General features: G+C 39.2%; 1 long non-coding RNA gene across 1 annotated transcript; it reads right to left on the bottom strand.

Moving 5' to 3' along the window:
* Positions 1-11,902: 11,902 nt before the first annotated feature.
* On the bottom strand, positions 11,903-13,928 carry LOC144533239 (uncharacterized). Its single transcript, XR_013503411.1, has 2 exons — positions 13,794-13,928; positions 11,903-12,951 (listed from the first exon to the last, which is right to left on the bottom strand). It is a non-coding gene; the product is annotated as an uncharacterized LOC144533239 (long non-coding RNA).
* Positions 13,929-16,172: the final 2,244 nt, after the last annotated feature.

The following is a 16,172-nucleotide window of genomic DNA, read 5'->3' as shown; positions in this document are numbered from 1 at the left end:
TTATGTAAGTGGCGTGACGAAATTCAAACTGTAAATATACTTTAATTATGCCGAAAGTGAAGCTAACTAGCCATGATCTGTACACATAGGATTGAAGGGACAGTAGCAGCTAACGAAATCCTGTAAATATACTCTAGTTATGCTAGCCCGAGCCCCAGTAGTCCAGTAACCGAGAAACAGTGAATTTCACTGGGTATGGAGGTTGCCATTTTCTCGTCAGACTGTGTGGAGCTCCTAAAGTCTGACACGTCTTACCAAATTTGCAATTAGCCATCAATTTTCATAAAACAGCCCATATTTGAGCTTTATATAGTTGATTTCTCGCATAAAAAAGTCTCAGAAGTGAATTTAATAACAAAATAGCCCGACAAACAATGTATAACTTTGCAGTGTCTGCAATATGAGACCTGCTGTCTTGTCTCCAATGTGTTTCTATGAGGTTCGCTCAAACCAATCAGCGCGCAGCTCATCTAAATATTCATGAGCATACCATATTTGGAAGAAAAGCTCTTGTTCCAAATAGAGCCATATTCACAGGGTAGTTAAGGACCTAATAAAATAGCATTCGGGCAATTTTCAGCCCAACCAATGTTACATTGAGACCTTAAGGAACAGTGTGAAATACCCTATATAATCATTCTATCACCCCTTTAAGATATAAAAGAAAAGTCTTGATCAGCTCTAAGCTCAATTAGTTGTGTATCCAGTGAAGTATACATTCAATGTACACATCAGAGATGGGATGCATCCTGGTTTGAGACATTGTAAAATTAACTTGAATCAATTAACTGACTGATTAACAGTTTCACATTTTCTGTGCAAATCTGACCGTAACAAAATGCTCACCGTAAAAAAAAAAAAAATGTACGAAAGAGTTCATAGATCAAATAAACAAGTGAAAATCATCACTTCATCCAACAGCAGCAGAGTCAGGAGCTCTTTTGCCAAAGTTTCCTGTTGGCCTCTGCTTTGGACATTTGGACGTAGTTGTTATGGAAAAGACTCCCTTTGTTTCCTGTTCAGGGGATGTCACTTTACTTCAGATATCACATGGTGGTGCAGCACTGAGTGAAGGTGACCAGAACTAATGAAGTTGAAGAAAACAGGATGAATAATGCTCAGTGGATGGCAGTTTAACATATAATATATGTCAGAGGATCTTGTAAACCACTTTGCCACAAATAAATCCTCCACTGGTATGACTTTCATAATGGCCAAAAGTTGCTGCATATTTGTTTTTACTTAGATTCTGCCAACACGACTGAAATGAACAGCTCTAAACTCTGAGCCTTGGTCAAAATGGTCAAATTTAAAAGCTGTTGGCATTGGTCTTTAAACATATGTGGTGGTAAAAGAAATTCTCAGCTACACACAGCTGAAATTCAAAAAGCCTAAATGTCTAAATTTGACAAACATTAAACAATAAAACATAAGACCCCCTCAGAGATTCCTGGCTGTTTTAAGTGTGTGCATCTTTCAATTTGTCAGATGTTTCTGACAGGCGAGTGTAACTTAAAGAAAAAGCATTGATTCTCTGTTGCCTCATAGACCAGATGGTACTGAGATATGCAGTACGCTCACGCATCAGTGAATTCAACAGTCATTGTGTGCAGGATTAGTGCATGTACATTGTAGGTTTCTGGCTGGGGCTTCTCGTATAGCCTCCTTTCGACACAGAGTGGGTGTAAGCTATTCCCAGAAAACAGGTGGCATCATGTGGCATCAGGTGTCCTTCCAAAAGGTTAGACAGGGAGGGGAGGATGGTTTGCCCTAGATATACTGTAGGCCTACAGTTAGTTAGATCAGAGCTGCTCTCAGAGGACATTCTGAGTTTGGTGGGCAGCAACAGCAGGGACAGTGGTGCTGTAAATGTGGGATACAACCTGATTTGCTTGAATATGAAATTAGGTAAGCTCTGTGGGTGCTGCAATCATGTCATGCGAAACCGGTCACACGCAAGGCTCACAAAAAGATAAAACTTTGCATGACAGCCAAATGAATGTTAATTTATGCTGTCAGATTGCATGTGAAGTGTACTCAATTAAAGCCCCACCTGTCTGATCACACAGAGACCATTGAGTGTGTCGAGCGTTGTTAAAGCAAAGAGAAATGACAAATACTCTTCATCTGGGTCTGACTTAGCAAGTGCACATTTACCCAGCAAGACAGTTTTCCTGGATTGGTGTCAAACACCTTCTGATGTTTGGTTTCCATGACGACCGCACCCTCTGGATATGAACCACTGAAACTGCAGACAGCAACAGAGGATCCATTTATGCACCTAATTGACAAGCTACATGTGATTAAGGAAAATGGGAGAAACCAAACAGCTTTATAGAGGTCTCTCTCCCTCTTTGCTAATTAATCCACTTTATCTGTCTGTTGGTACAGCAAATGGGGAGCCTCATTGTGTCTAAAAAGCAACAAGCTTCCTAACTGGGGTAGGGCAGAAAGAAGTGTACAGCTGAACATCTGGCAGGAAGGACCTTTCAGCTGGTTTACAGCCTTTTCCTTTCCTCTATTCAAGTCATTAAGGGTATACTGTTACTAAAATGTTCCTGTAGTCCTTTTTAAGATTAATTTACAATTGATTGTCATTCTAAACATCAGAGAAGATTTTTTGAAAGCAATGTTTTCTGCTGTTTAATTTTTTGACATTTCAATGTTGTGTACACAGCATGGTTTCCAGCGATGCTTTAATCAGCATTAATCAAATAAATAACCGCAGGCACCAATCAGTCAACAATGTGGCAACAATGTAGCAGCATTATCAGACAGCAAGCTGTATACAAACATTTTCAAATGAAGGCAATACAATTGTGATTATGTGTAAACTATTATTAGTCATCACAGATGTTATTTCGTTGAAAAATAAATTCTGAAGATGAAAGTGACAACCTTGTTTTATTACTGATTTACACTGAGCCAGTTTTGTCCCTCTGCACTTGGGTCCTGTTTGGCAGCTCAATCAATAAAAAGAAAAGAAAATGAAGAGCTTGGGGAAAGAAGCTTACTCTTAGGATTGAGGAACAACAGAAAGCTTCCACAGAGGCGGTGAAGTAGGAAGCAGCGCAGCGGTTTATGTCATTGTCATCAATGGTCAGGGATGAGTCTGGTGCTACAATAAAAATGCAATTAAAATCTAACTCATCCATTAGCACAAGATGTGTGTTTTGCAGTGATGAGATCACTTCTATTACGCTATCTTTAGCTGTTTAATGCTTGTCTCTTCTATCAACTAATGTTGTTCCATATGAATGGTGTGACAATTCGTTGTGTTGTAGTTTTGTAGAGTAATGTCTCTATTATTGTGTTTTATTGTGTAACTTACTAAGGGGTTTGTTGGCTTTGTGTTTTTTGCAAGTCATTGATTAATCACCACACTCCTTCTGTCTGTCTATCTTTGTTTTAAGCCTTTCTGTAAATCGAGAAAAATTATACTGTTGCAAACATACAGACTTTACAACAAGGAAATATTACAAAATATAGTTTATTTAATTAATGGTCGGTTGAAGCCTAGTCAGCCTAACCTAGCAATTTTAACATTAATAACCAAGGAAACTAATTTGTATTTGTTTAAACAGTTTATTGGTAAGGACAAGAAATCAACAGAAATGTAATTTCTATGGACTCACTGGCTGTAAATAGCTTTCTCTGGCTGAAGCTGTCTGAGAGCCTTGAAAGATAAGAAAATGTCCTCACAGACATGAACAGCAACAGCTTGTTCTAATCGTGAAAGTCAAATGCTGACGGGAAGAGATGATTTGCATAAACAGGGTAGAAGAGTGATAAACTGAGAAATGATCAGGATAATTTAATCACCACATAATCATATCACTGTTAGAGCCCTGAAAACCACAGAGCATTTCAATGGAAATCGGTTTAGAGCAAATGTAATAATTGATTGATGGACAGTAATGCCGCGTTCTATTTAACTCGGAACTCGGAAGCCGGAGCTGGGAATGACGTCATACCCGAGTTGAATGCGTTCTATTTAAAAGTCGGATTTTCATTGTTTTCATTAGCTCTAGCCCGGTTAGCTATTGTTAGCAATACCAGTTGATAACAACGCATTACGCCGTTTTTTGTGCATGCAAACAGCGTAACAACATGTCCACAGATAGAAGTTGAACATGCCTGTGTGAACGACTGATTTAGTGACACAAATAAGACAGAAGTGCTTATAACTTTATGTTACTGCAGCTTTTCACAACTGTTGATACAGGGGGCAGCCATGTTGGATTTTGAACTCGGGCTACTGCGAGGTTGTCCGAGTTCCGAGCTCGTAAATCCGAGGTCAGGGGGCGTGTTTACGACTTTGACCTCGTTAAAACCGAGTTGCGAGGTAAATAGAACGCGGCATACGTGTATAGTGATGTGGGTAGGCATGTGTTTACCCCAGAGATGTTCACAAGTCATTTTTTGGAAGTCCAAGTCAAGACTCAAGTCTTTGAGCTCGAGTCCAAGTCAAGTCTCAAGTCTCTGGCCATCTGATCTGTCCCTAACACTGTATTGTTAAATCTTATGAATTCATAAGATGTAACCAGACAGTACAGTATTAAAATCAGTTGTAGGATAATTTTATGGGGTCTACTTAACACATCCCTCTAGCCCTCTGACCTGGTGAAATATTAACCTAAAGCTGTCACATCATATGGATACAACTATAAAGATACAATGTGCCTGTTCCCAGCATTAGCACAACACTTTGCGATGGTTAGCTTGTTACCTGTGGTGTTATTTGCTAAATGTAACGTCTCTTTCACTCCAAAAAATCTAATGTCGAAGTGGAAATCAAGAGAATAGTGGCAGCGCCACACCAGTTACAGAACAACAGGCATCTCAGTGTCAGTCCAAATTACGCACAATAAGCAGTTTGAACTCACTGATCTAATGCAATTTATTTATTTTCTAAGTGTTAGTATGCTCAGTGAAACTGAGTCCAGCGCGAGGGAGACCCGACTCAGAGGAGGAGAGGTTAGTGAGGCCAGCGTCTCCACGGCAGGTGACAGTGCGCACGTATCAGCTGCGCCACGCATGGATGAAATAATGAAATAGTAAATAGGACTACAGTAACAGAAATATGTGCAGAATTAAGACAGTCAAGACGGCCCAGTGTTTGGTGGACCGGGTACACCCTGTTCACTTAATAGCCTACAAATCATCCACAGGATCATTTCCGCATCACATGAGTTTGCCCACCCGGCACAGCGTTTGTTCCTGGGGAGATGGATCCGTGCGTCCCGCCTCCTGTGCGCCATGGATGTCTGAGACTCAGCAACTACTAACTATAAAGATACAATGTGCCTGTTCCCATCATTAGCACAACACTTTGGGATGGTTAGCTTGTTACGATATATGCTAAATGTAACGTTTTACTTTCTTAGCGTGTGCGTTATGGGGTGCCGAATGTAAAAGTTCGGTTACAATTTTTTAGCTGATACATTTTCAACATTTAGCTCACTTTCCTCACATTTAGCGCATTTTCCTCACATTTGAGACAGAAATTATATATATATATTATATCTAAATGTTATATCTAAATCTGAATGTTAAATTTATATCTAAATGTTAAATGTTAAATCTAAATATTATATCTAAATCTAAATCTTAAATATATATCTAAATATTATATCTAAATCTAAATCTTAAATATATCTAAATGTTAAATGTTAAATCTAAATGTTATATCTAAATGTGTCGCCAAGTGTAAAGCTAAATATTTAGAAAATATTCAAATCCCCAAGGAAACCACGCCCACTGCAGTGTCTTTTAAGTTCTTTTAAATATAAGTAATGAAAATCAAATATTTTTTCATGTTTTTAACTATAATTACAAATAACTATTTATAATACATCTCACCACATGCTAGTTGTTAAATTAAAAATATATTTTAATATTGAAAATCTTGAAATATGGGCTGTCCCTTGAGTTCACTGTTCCCCAGTGATGAAAATCCTTCTGGACACGCCCCCTGATTGGTCCTTTAGTCACCTGACACTCAGGAAGTAGGATACAGTTTATATACAGTCTATGATATTTTTGGAGGTAAAGCAACTACAAGGAGCAGAGTTTGTATCTCTCTTTAATCAACACTTTTTTTTATGTTTTAGAGTGGCTTACTAATGTGGTCAAGCAATATGTCCCCTACGTTACTCTGATTTATATTGGAAACTGATATTTTTTGTGATTTTTTGAAGCTATAGCTAATTAATATGCACAAAATCTTCTTGTGTAGTCACCATGTGCTAGCCTGTTGTTCATTACATGAGTAAAAATGGTCGACTTTAGCATAATTTGTCCCCCAGCGTTACTGTCCCCTCCTGTTACTCCTGGCTGTACATAAAATAGGGTGCTTTATTAGAGGGTTAGGTTGTTGATCAGTGTCTGGCATGTTTTTTATCATTACTTATATTATATTATTAAGTAAAAAAAAAAAATTAAAATGTCCAGTAACGCGGGGGGGACATGTGTGTATACATATCTGATCAAAATTCTGATGTCATAACATCCTGAGCTGGCCCAATATATTTTTCTCATAGTTGAACATGTCCTTCATCAGATGAAATGATAAAATCAATGAAAATGTGAAAAATTTAGGGCAAGGTTTACCACCCTCAAATGGCACCATTTGCTAAGAATGACCCATAGTTCCTAATCAGAAAAACACAATTAGAATTACAATCTACTTTTCAATGAATAGTTTATTTGACAGTTGTTACTTAAACTTTAAGTTATTAAAGTCCATGTTCATGAAATGGAAACCTTGCAAATCTGAGAGAGGTTTGCAAGAATGTAAATTTGTGTAAATTGTCTAGGTCCACGGGTAAACATAAGAAGGTCCTTTCTTGGGCGTGTGATATGCTGTTGGTGGCTAACATATTTGGTTCTTCAGCAGCAGGACTTAGACTGGGATTTGAATGGCTTTTGGTTTCATGAAAACACACCTGTTGGGGCTTTGAGAACACTTCACCTCCTTGAGTTCTCCATGTTGTATGTAGGTTTTGAGCTTCTTCTTTTTTTAATTCTTCAACAGAATTCAATTTACAGTATTCCCATAAACTGCTAGAAACACATGAGCATTTTTTTAAGCAAATCAGAACCAAATTGATCCAGAGGATATTTTCACAACCTGGCAACCCAAATGTTGTTGTTATTAGTGACTTATAAATGTTATTCTATAAGGAATTAGTAAAACATAATTTAACTATTAAAACCATTAGTTACAACTTATAAATGCTCTGTAAAGAATGACAAATGAGAAAGTGGTGCTATTATACAATGATGTACTCTGAGGCACTAAAGCTCCTGTGTGTACAGTACACAGCAGGACTCAGTATTTTCAATTAACATGTCCCCGATAATTGTTGACTCTGCAAATTTCAGCTGCTAGCTGTTGTCTTTTTTTCTCTGTACCAAACAAGTTAAAGGCCAGTTGTTGTTCTCTGAAAAGGAGCTGTACTGATCACACTGTGAGAACAGCATGTGAACAGCTGCTCTTAGTTTTATTAGCTGATTTGACTATTTGAGATGAGGTAAACAATTCTTACCTCAGTCGTATGCCATGTATGAAGAGAGGATTTTTTGGGCACTAGGCAACAAGCACAGGGTTGGACAGGTGTGACACCGAGCCTCACACATTTGTCAAAGGTGTGAACTGGATTATTCATGAGCCCAAAGACAATCTCCTGGATAGAATATAAGCTATAAACTCAAACTCAGCGGACATCCAGGGTAACAAAAGCTAAATTTGCAAGTGGAGTTTAGAGCACATATTGGTGAAACATATAGATTTGTTATCTAAAAAGCTACTTTATTGTTCCTAAGCAACCCTCTAGTGAGTTGTCTTACTATAGGCCTGAAACTTGACACAAGTCAGGGGGGCCCTTAATGACAGAAATGTGACTACTGTATCTTGTATCAGTTACGTTACTGCCACACAAACAGGTAAAAACATTCACAGAGTGATGGTGAATACACACACACACACTTCTCTCCCATTTCACAGCACAATTTATGAATAATGACCATTTAATCGCACCACTTGCATTTACACAAAGAAATGTATGAAAGGCCCTGACAAGAGCAGTGTCCATGTGGGTTCGGAGTAGAGCATTATATGTGCGTGTGATGTTGTCCGGGCCTTAACTACCCTGTAAATATGGCTCTATTTGGAACAAGAGCTTTTCTTCCAAATATGGTATGCTCATGAATATTTAGATGAGCTACACGCTGATTGGTTGAGTGAACCACATACACATACATTGGAGACGAGACAGCAGATCTCATATTTCAGACACCACAACGTTTTACATTGTTTGTCTGCTATTTTGTTGTTAAATTCACTTCTGAGACTTTTTTATGCGAGAAATCAACTATGTAAAGCTCAAATATGGGCCGTTTTACGAAAATTGATGGCTAATTGCAAATTTGGTAAGACGTGTCAGACTTCAGGAGCTCCACACAGTCTGCCGAGAAAGCGGCAGCCTGCTAGGCTCCATACCCAGGATAAAGACACTCTTTCTGGGTTACTGGACTACCGGGGCTCGCGGAGCTCCGCGGAGCTGACCAGCTGCCGGCATAACTATCGTATATTTACAGTTCGAATTTCGTCATGGCATGTATATCACAGCTACCCTCAGGTCTTACAAAGCTAACACTTTTGTCCGATTTCAATTTAAGGCATTTTTATGAATTTGAGGGGTCTCGTTAGGAGGAGCTGCTAGCTAGGCTATGTGTGCCATTCATTCCTATGGGAAAAGATCGCCGCTACACTTTCGGCATAACTATAGTATATTTACACTTTGAATGTTGTCACAGCATGTATATCACAGTTACCCTAAGGTCTTATAAAGCTTAGCTAACTTTTTAACATGATTTCAATTTAATGCATTTTGTGAATTTCAGAGGTCTCGTTAGGAGGAGGTAAGCTAGCTCTCATTGATAGAGCTCCCCAGCTCACTCGCCGGCAAGAGGCGTTTATTTTCCCAATTGTTTGTTTGAATAACTCAACACACATATCCATTATAAGATTAACTGGAACCTGTGGTAAGAGATTGCGGACGTAACAAGCTCGCTGACCACGCTCTCACTCACACACACCGGCCATTTAGCAGGAAGAGGGGAGCTGCAGGCCCTGGAGCTCTGTCAGGGCAGCGGCGTTTGGTAGTCCAGTAACCCAGAAACGGTGACTTTGTGCGGGTATGGAGCACCGCGGGCTGCCAGCCGTGACAGAGCTCCATCTAGCTCACAGCAGGCCGGGATCTGTGAAAGAGGACAGGCCGTGTGGCGAGGCAGCAACCCAGGCAGCACCGGCCGCTGAATTCCGACACACAGTAAATTTGCAATTAGCCATCAATTTTCGTAAAATGGCCCATATTTGACTTCTACATAGTTGATTTCTCACATAAAAAAGTCTCAGTGTTCAAGTCTTCAAGTGAATTTAGTGATAAAATAGCAGATGAACAATGTATACAATTTCTGAGAACTGCGCGACCTATTCAGAAGACTACCTGATCTCAGATCAGAGGTGTAGCCTATGTAAATGTTGGGGCGTGACAAAGATAGAGACTAGAACCAAATAAGGAGGAGCTGCCAAGTTGACGTCAACTATTAGCTTCGTTGAGATTTGCATTTATAAGAGATGTTTTACTTCTCATTTTGGCTCTCAGAGACCCATCTCCATAGAACAGACTCAGCTATGTACTGTACTGTATTTACAGGGAGCAATGGACCATGGACAGCTACAATGGAATACAACAACACCACTACTTGTAATGGCTTCAAAAACTGCAGTAGACTTCAATCAAGAATTATCTGATAGAGTCAGGCATGCAATATGTAGGTCCAACGTGCATGTAATATAGTGTGTAGGTGTGCATGATATATTGCCCATCTCCCATAAATTGAAAGGACTCAAATATTACCTCTCTAAATGTCAGCTCGTAGCAAGAGAAACTCTGAGCAAACATGCTGTATCTCCTATTTGCAGATTCATTTAAATGTTATTAAAGCAATTCCAGTAGGCCTACGTGCTGTACACGGAGTGCTGAACAGAGAAGCCTTTCCTTCTGTTTGAGACTGTACCGATGTTCATATGCAGCCACCTACACACTTAAGCCCCTAAATGTCATGTTGACTGTTTTTGGAGAATTACTGTATTACCAGAAATGCCTGTTGCATTTGTCCAATCCATTAAATACCACAGAGTGAGTTGGCTGACCATTTTTATTCATGAAGTATAGAGAAAGGGGTTTTAGTGAAGTATCCATACAGAAAATTTGGATTTGAGTTTCTTTTTGAATGGAATTGAAGTTTTACCAGACCTCTCCCAGGACTGGCTGGTGCTCCAGATTTGTCAGGTTGGCAGTGATGCAGGAAAGGCTGCTTTTAGATTTTGTGCTCTATATACCTTGAGTAAATGGCATCATGACCTGAAGCACTGCTTTTGCATAAGGTTGTAATTCATTATGTTGAATTGGTGATTGTAGAGTGTTTTCAGTTATGCAAATATATTTGTGTTTTTCCTCAATGTCTGTAAACTCCGCAACTCTTTAAAAAAGAAGGGCAGGATCCTCAGTGTGTATTAAAGGTAGTAATTAAATCTACTACACAATATTGTTTTCTCATAAAAGTGAGATACTTGCAACAAACCTTTTTTTCAACAGGGTTTAGGAAAAGAAAACCCTTAGTCATTTGAACCCATATATACAGTCCCTGCAGACCAGACTGATGGAGAATAGTAAATGGATAGATCCGGAAAAGGGACGTTAAAAGGGAGGGGAGATGGCGGGGAGATGGCGTTGTGTAGAGAGAGGTTAACAGTGCAGAGAGGATTGAGAGACAATAGGCTGGGCTAATGAGTCATGAGTCTGGCTTTACTGGTGCTGAGGCATTTCCGAGCTGCACGCTATGCTCACTCTGCTAACACAGTGATCACCTAAAACACACGTACAGTAGTGTTATTGGTAGTTTTGCTTCTGTTGATTAGTTTAGATACTTTAACTTGACTGCTTGCCGTATCAGTGGTAAAAAAAAAAATACAAAGTAATGTTTAAAATGTGTGCACTGTGAAGGTATAAATGGGAAGAAATTTGTTCCAAAATACTACAAACTCTGTTGAATGAACAGTACTGCGCAAAACTCATTCCGCTGTATTACTCTACATGTAAAAATCTTAAAACAGCTGGCTTTTTTATAATACATATCATACTTTCATACTGGCAAATTACTACATAAGACTTTTTCCCAATAGTGCAAATTCCATTTTAAGATGAACTCTTCTCCCAGTATGTATATTTCAAAGTTTTTTCATTTAAAATTCATACTAAACCTAATGATATTGGTGTTTGTTTCTACAGATATTTTTCATGCTCTGCAGCTGTTGGAAGACAGACAGGACTAGACAGTCTTGAGTAACAGCGAAAAGCCAAACTTGTTTAAACACCTAATTGAATATGACATTGTATTCCCTGAGGGCCTCTTTAAATTAATATATATTCTTCCACTCAGGGGATAAAGGCTAAATAATGCTATTCAAACTCTTGACTGAAATAACAGGTTTCTGAATGCTAACACCTTTCACCTCTCGACTCACAATGAAGAATCATAATCTGTGTTGTACGCATGCTTGTTTAGACTTTGTACATCACTAGAATACCATAGAGGCTGATACTGTTTTATATCCAGTCAGTGCTGCTCTGGCACTAATCCAGAGGAGATCAGTGGGGGCATCAGGGAATGCTGAGTCTATCTCTAGCTTGTAGCTCAGCAGTTGCCTGTCTAGACTGCCTGGCAGCTCAGTAATGATGAATGATGAATGATGAATTAAAATGTAAGTGCTGCTTCAACAGAAAAGAAACATTTTGGCACAAGTTTAACAAAATGGGAATCAAAGAAACAATTACATTTGTCATAATTTTTTCATAATTTATTGTACATTGTCATTTCTTCCATCATACCCAATAAACAGTACAACATTTCCATTTATACAAAATATAAACTATAAGGGGGAAATATAAATCTAACATCAAGCCTTCCCATATGGTTACACATAGAGTCATTTCCTGGGTCTAACCCATGTATGAAGGGGGGGGGGGGGAAAGTGTCAATCAAACCCTCATTGTAAAAGACCATAACTCTTTAAAAATTACAAGGCAAAACTGACACAAGTGTTGTGGCAACTTATTTGCTACATACATCTCTTTTGACATTTCTAATAAAAAGACTGAAGAGCCAAATTATGAAAGAACCCAACTAAATGTCATCTGGCTTACACTTTTTGCTTTTTAAATCCCCTACTGTATGTGCCAAACTTAACAGACAAAAATCATTCTGATATTGATTGCCAGGTGCCACAAAAAGAACCTCTGTACACTCAAGTGGTCCACATTTCAATTAAGACATGAGACATGAGAACCACAGCCCTGAGCATCTCCAAAATGTGATGATGTGACTATGGAAACGCAAGCCAAAAGGGAACCGCCATTCCTTTCGATTCCATGCAAGGGGCTGAGGGGGTCTTGGTGATGCTCTCCACCTGAAGGTTAAACCCCCTTTATTGAAAGAAATGTCTTGAATTAAACACATTTTATCATTACTTAAGGAGGACAAAGAAGGCTGTGGAGTACATCCATGTTATCCATGTTAGGTGGTGAAGAGCAGAAGAGTAAGGTTGGACTGGGTGGGATGATGAGGGGTGAGGAGGAGTGTTGAGGCAGAGAAGAGGGGGCTGTGGGGTCCAGGGCTTCAACAGTAGCGCTGCAGGAGAGAGACTGCCATGACAACGGGGATCAGGAAGGAGACTGTGCCTGCGTGCAGTGAGACGCCTGCTCCAGCAGGGCTGGTAGTGTTGGCCGAACTGCTGTGGGTGTTTGTAGCCATGGTGGTGGCGTTGGAGGTGGAGGTGGAGTTCCTCCATGCTGTGGGTTTTGTGCTGTTCTGGGAGACCACCTGTTGGAAGAAGAAGAAGAAGAAGAAGAAGAAGAAGAAGAAGAAGAAGAAGAAGAAGAAGAAGAAGAGGAGGAGGATGACGGAGGATGGAGGGATGGGGAGAGTTTCAAACTTGTCAAACAAAGCCTCCCAGTGCTGAACTTAGACGCCACATGAGGAAATACACTGATGATAAATACCAGATACTTTAGACTGCAAATGACTTGAACGTTGAACTTTTACAGGAAGGAAATATGAATGAAGCATACGAGATCATGAACAAAAAAAAATATTCCAAAACACTAGTCATTCAAAGTTTTTGAATTATTACTACAGTTATTTCTGAGGCTACTCACGTAGCTAATCATATATAGGCTACATTCTAAAAACTTCTAACAAAAGATCTCAGTTTCTGCGCGTGCCTATCAGGTTTCGTTTAGCGCACCGAAAAGAAACTTTAGATTCTCTCCCCACCCTTGCACAGGTAGACATAACACTGCACCTGAATCATTAATTCACTTGAGTGTACGCTAATCAAGGGGTAAATATAAATGTTGATAAAAAATGGTATGACTAAATAAAGGAATACAGTTTAATTAAACACAAACACCAATTTAGAAATCGACTGACTGGAATTAGAGAGCTTCACGTCTAGCCTGCTGTAATCCAGACCATCACACCAACCGATTATTAGCGTGTAAAACCCGTCTACGAACATCATTAAAGTCAAAGAACCCCATCAGCACACAGTTAATTTACATCTGTAATAAATAAAGATAACCCCCTAATGAATAAAATCAATTTTACAGCAAAAAAACATTGACTAAACAGATATATATATATATATGTGTGTGTCAGCATACCTGTGTTGATAAACATATTGCGAACACAATCACTCCAAGTTGAACGATCGTCATTTTCGACATTTTCTTTTGTCTTTTTTTGTTGTTTGCAGTAATTTGGCCAAGTGGAGGAGGCTGCCCGCAGTCGCTGCTTCTCTCTATGTGGATGCTGCATCAGACGGAGCTTTTTATACCAGCTACATGTCTGTGACGTAGCGCAGGATCCTGACAGAGTCCCGGACATGGTGTAGAGTCATACAGAAATGTAATATAATAAAGGAAAGTAGTTCGGAGACAGGAACTTTAATTGCGGAAACGATGACACACTTTAGGCCAATTGTATAGGCTATTAAAACATTTGGGAAGTCAACTGGGCGCGCATATATGCTCAAAATCCCACATTTTTCACTTTCCTACCAAATGTTTAAATGCCTTGCTCGACGGCATTAGGCCTACTCCTTGTTGAGAATAATCCACTTTCACCTAATCACAAAGGAAGTCGAACTGAGTTAGGCTACCACCTATTTAGGATACCGTTATGTTGCCATGGCAATATGATTCGTGCTTGATTCAGGCTACCATTGGTTTTATGATTATTGAGATGTCGATATATTTTGACAGATACTACTCTGAATCTGTTGCTTCACTTCGACTTGTACTAGCAAGAAAGTGACATAAATCAAATGAAAGATGAAGAAATAGCAAACAGAAAAGTTAATACAACCTGTTGAACAAGCTCTTTCAGGCTATAAGTGTTGCGGCAACAGCGACACCTAACGTTAGTGTTCAGCACTGTATTGCACCAGGTATTCATAAATCCATTATAAATTTGAACGTAGTCCTTCCTACGTTTTTATTAACTACTAGCTAGTTTTAAACTAGTGATTTTCTAAATTGGGTTGCACTACTAAAATAGAGAAAAGTCTTAGCTAAAGACTTTAGTAATGTGTAAATCGGTCGCTTAGACATCTGTCCACTCAAGAGCAATTGACTATGTAAACAGGAAGTGACTGTGGTGTTCCCTTAATACCTTATTTTCTGTATCTGTCTATGCTTAATACATCCATGGGCATCACAAGCTAGCAGATAGCAGCATAGCAAAGGTTTAGTTGTCTGCATAGGCCTACATGAAGAAAAATGTCTGTTTCAGGGAAGGTAACTTAGTATTCATACAGTTTTAGAATGAGTTTGGAATGGAAACATCCCATTTATGCTTACCTAACCTACCCATAATGTCAAATGTTACTGACATCCATGTTAAGTTTCTTGATTTGAAGTAACTAGCCACGTTGTATTATTTGTGTGAAATATGGCTGATTTGATTACGGTTGGATTCATTAAGTTTTAGGTCAGATATGTTGACAGTAGGCTGTTGTACTTAGAGTATTTAGGTTAACTCTTCACCCAAAAGGCCAAAACAATTCATATTAAGCTAATAAAACAACTTGTAACGTTATCTACGTAAGAAGTAGTTTGTGTGTTGTTGTTGTTGTGGTTGTTGTTGTGGTGGTGGTGTGCAACGTTACCCTTTTTTATTTAGCTACGGGTTTGTATCTATACAGGATTATCTATGATATAGAAAAAGATAGGCATACATAGGCTGATACACAGGGAGGGGGTGCAACTACAGTTTAGTAGGCATATATACGATCAAACATAGTTCGATTATGATTCGATTATTTAGTTTCTGTATTGTAGCCTATAGGCTATATGTTAGAGTAGCCTACTGTTGATGAAAATGTTAAAGTTCTTAATCAAACGTTGCAGTTAAATTGTTTATGCTACTGGTCAACTTATTTGGTCACTGAGCCAGAAACACAGATGCCCTCATCATGACTGTATTTGTATGTAATTTGATGCTGGGAAAACACCAGGCAATATTCATTGGTAAAACCAATTGGTAGACATCGCCCCCTAATGGTCAAACACATTACTGTAAACCACAGTGAATCGCACTGTGTGCCTCTGTGAAGACTACATGTTCAATCATCTTCTAAATTGACAGGGTGCACATGGATACATGATTACAGTTAAAAATAACTGTAATCATGTATCCATGGGCAATAATGCAAACAATGAAAGTCTTTAAAGTGGCCAATTTTCATGATTCGGTCCAGATGTTGGGGATTGAAACTTTAGACCTATAAAATGTTGTCTTTAGTCCTCTATCATTTGTGTAAGTGGATTTCTAAGGGGAATGGTGAGACGGTCTTATCCCCGCCTTCACCCCCCCAAAGGAAGCTAAGGGGACAGCGCTCCCTGCAGAGGCACCAGATGTGCGCTGTTATGGAGAGCCGGAGAGAGGGGCCTTTTGTGAGGCATCAGATAAGCCCTGTTCCCAAAGCCGGGCCGGATCGGGTATCATCAGCGGGTGTACGAGGGGGCGAAACACTAGCCCTG

The sequence above is a fragment of the Sander vitreus genome, chromosome 18 (assembly GCF_031162955.1).
Source record: "Sander vitreus isolate 19-12246 chromosome 18, sanVit1, whole genome shotgun sequence".
In the NCBI taxonomy this organism is placed as follows: domain Eukaryota; kingdom Metazoa; phylum Chordata; class Actinopteri; order Perciformes; family Percidae; genus Sander; species Sander vitreus.
This window is presented reverse-complemented; position numbering and strand designations above follow the sequence as displayed.